Below are 3,663 nucleotides of genomic sequence, written 5' to 3'. Positions count from 1 at the left end.
TGGACTGCAGCTAAGCCCCCGAGTGGGAGGTCTGCTCTCCACTCGGTAGGATTTTTTCAAACTTAGGCGAGTATTGGACTGCAGCTAAGCCCCCGAGTGGGAGGTCTGCTCACCACTCGGTAGGATTTTTTCAAACTTAGGCGAGTACTGGACTGCAGCTAAGCCTCCGAGTGGGAGTCTGGCTCACCACTCGGTAGGATTTTTAAACACTTAGGCGAGCACTGGGCTGCAGCTAAGCCTCCGAGTGGGAGTCTGGCTCACCACTCGGTAGGATTTTTAAACACTTAGGCGAGCACTGGGCTGCAGCTAAGCCCCCGAGTGGGAGTCTGGCTCACCACTCGGTAGGATTTTTAAACACTTAGGCGAGCACTGGGCTGCAGCTAAGCCTCCGAGTGGGAGTCTGGCTCACCACTCGGTAGGATTTTTAAACACTTAGGCGAGCACTGGGCTGCAGCTAAGCCTCCGAGTGGGAGTCTGGCTCGCCACTCGGTAGGATTTTTAAACACTTAGGCGAGCACTGGGCTGCAGCTAAGCCTCTGAGTGGGAGTCTGGCTCACCACTCGGTAGGATTTTTAAACACTTAGGCGAGCACTGAGCTGCAGCTAAGCCTCCGAGTGAGAGTCTGGCTCACCACTCGGTAGGATTTTTTTACAAACTTAGGCGAAACGGATTCGCAGCTAAGCCACCCACTAGGGGATTTCACACGCAAACAAAAGCAACAACAATTATAGGAAAATTTGTAACACTCTTGTCTTTGATAAATAGACTACAGAAGTTTTTCTTATTACATCTCATCCGAGTGAGAATTCAAGTGTGAAAGGGGCGGAGCAGTTCTGCATTCCAAGCTCGTGGCTCATCGATCTGGCGATCAACATTGTAAAGGTGATACGCTCCATTGTGGAGGACTCTGGTGACGATGAAGGGACCTTCCCAAGTAGGAGCGAGCTTGTGTGGTTTCTGTTGATCCACTCGGAGGACCAAATCTCCTTCTTGGAAGGCTCGACTCTTCACATTTCTGGCATGAAATCAATGCAAGTCTTGCTAATAAATGGTCGATCGGATCATAGCCATTTCTCTTTCTTCTTCCAGGAGGTCGACTGCGTCTTGCCGGGCTTGTTCTGCTTCATCTTCGGTATAAAGCTTGACTCGGGGCACATTGTGAAGTAGATCACTCGGCAGGACTGCTTCCGCTCCGTAAACCAGAAAGAATGGAGTTCTTCCAGTCGATCGATTCGGGGTAGTCCTCAATCCCCACAGAACCGATAGAAGCTCGTCGACCCAAGCGCCTGCTGCGTGCTTGAGATCACGCATCAGCCGAGGCTTTAGTCCTTTGAGAATTAGACCATTTGCCCTTTCTGCTTGTCCATTCAACTGGGGGTGGGCGACCGATGCGTAGTCGACTCGTGTGCCTTGAGAGGCACAAAAAGCTCTGAACTTGTCTGAATCAAAGTTTGACCCATTGTCGGTGATAATGCTATGCGGGACTCCATATCTGAATGTTAACTCTCTGACGAAACTAATAGCAGTGCAAGCATCAAGATTCTTGATAGGCTTAGCTTCAATCCATTTGGTAAATTTGTCGACTGCCACAAGCACATCTGTGAAACCGCTCCTGCCTGTTCTCAATGGGCCACAATGGTCCGAGAGGACGCATGATGACCAGAGGTCCCCGAGTGGATATCATCAAGGATTATCTGACCTTCTTCTGGTGTTATACACTTCTAACCGACTCCAGTCGCGCTTTCTCTATACAACTGTCCCTTTATGACTGTAAAGGCCTTGGATCGGCGGACGATCTGTCGAGCCTCTTCTTCGTCCTCCGGGAGTTCCTTTCTCAGGATATACATGATGTACGGTATCGTCCAGTCAGGGGTGATTGCCAAAACTTCCATGATTAGGTCGACCACTGCCGGAATTTCAACTTCAGTCGGATCTGTGGCACTCTTTGGCTGCGGGGCTTCATCTGTAAAAGGATCTTCTTGGACTGATGGCGAGTGAATGTGTTCCAAAAACACATTGCTGGGGATGGCTTCTCTCTTGGAGCCTATCTTTGCCAAATCATCAGCCGCTTGATTTTTCAGTCGGGGATGTGATGAAGCTCTAACCCCTCGAATTTCTTCTCTAACTTTCTCACTGCATTGCAATAACTAGTCATAGCTGCACTTCTGACGTCCCATTCTTTCATCACCTGATTAACCACCAAATCTGAGTCGCCATAGACCATGAGGCGACGGGCGCCGAGTGAAATGGCCATGCGCAACCCATACAAAAGTGTTTCATATTCTGCTTCGTTATTGGAGAAATCGAAGTGAATCTGGAGAACATATCTGAGCTTATCTCCTCGGGGAGAAACCGATACAAACCTAGCACCGGAACCATTCAGCATCTTAGATCCATCGAAGAACATGGTCCAGTGCTCCGAGTGAACTTGAGTCGGAAGTTGCTGTTCGATCCATTCGGCGACGAAATCTGCAATTGCTTGGGACTTGATAGCTTTCTTTGCCTCAAACTTGATATCTAGGGGAAGAAGTTCAATCGCCCATTTGGCCACTCGACCAGTTGCATCTCTGTTGTGCAAAATCTCTGATAGTGGAGCGTCGCTGACGACTGTAATGGAATGATCAGAGAAGTAATGTGCAACCTTCTTCGTGGTCATATAAATCCCATATACAAGCTTCTGGTAATGAGGATATCTTTGCTTTGAAGGAGTCAAAACTTCAAAAACATAATATACTGGGCGCTGAACTTTGAAGGCCTTTCCTTCTTCTTCCCGCTCGACCGTAAGTACTGTACTGACAACTTGTCCTGTGGCTGCAATGTAAATCAGCAAAGGCTCCTTGCTGATTGGGGCAGCAAGCACCGGCTAGGTGGAGAGCAGAGCTCTGAGCTCTGTAAACGCTACATCAGCTTCTGGAGTCCACTCGAACTTGTCGGACTTCTTCATCAGTCGGTAAAGAGGCAATGCCTTTTCACCGAGGCGAGAGATGAATCGACTTAAAGCGGCCAAGTATCATGTAAGCTTCTGGACGTCATGCACACGCACAGGACGTTTCATCCGGAGTATAGTACCAATTTTTTAAGGATTGGCGTCGATTTCCCGTTCGGAAACGAGAAAACCGAGTAACTTCCCACCTGGAACTCCGAACGTGCACTTTGATGGATTGAGCTTGATATCATACCTCCTGAGGTTGGCAAAGGTTTCAGCAAGGTCAGTTAGCAGGTCGGAACCCTTTCGTGACTTGACCATAATATCATCCATGTATGCCTCCACATTCCGACTGATTTGAGTGAGCAAACACTTCTGAATCATCCTCATGAACGTGGCGCCGACATTCTTGAGGCCAAACGGCATGGTGACATAAGAGAAGCACCCGAATGGAGTGATGAAAGCTGTTTTGATCTCGTCGGGCCCGTACAGACGAATCTGATGGTACCCGGAATAGGCGTCTAGGAAAGACAAACGCTCACATCTCGCAGTCGAGTCGATTATCTGGTCGATGCGGGGGAGAGGAAAATGATCTTTCGGGCAGGCCCGATTGACATGCTTGAAATCAATGCACATGCGAAGTGACTTGTCCTTCTTGGGGACCATGACAACATTGGCGAGCCACTTGGAGTGGTAAATTTCTCGGATGAACTCCGCTGCTAAGAGCCGAGCCACCT

Source organism: Triticum dicoccoides, chromosome 4A (genome assembly GCF_002162155.2).
Source record: "Triticum dicoccoides isolate Atlit2015 ecotype Zavitan chromosome 4A, WEW_v2.0, whole genome shotgun sequence".
Taxonomy (NCBI): Eukaryota; Viridiplantae; Streptophyta; class Magnoliopsida; order Poales; family Poaceae; genus Triticum; species Triticum dicoccoides.
The sequence above is the reverse complement of the archived record's forward strand: the minus strand, read 5'-3'. Positions refer to the sequence as shown.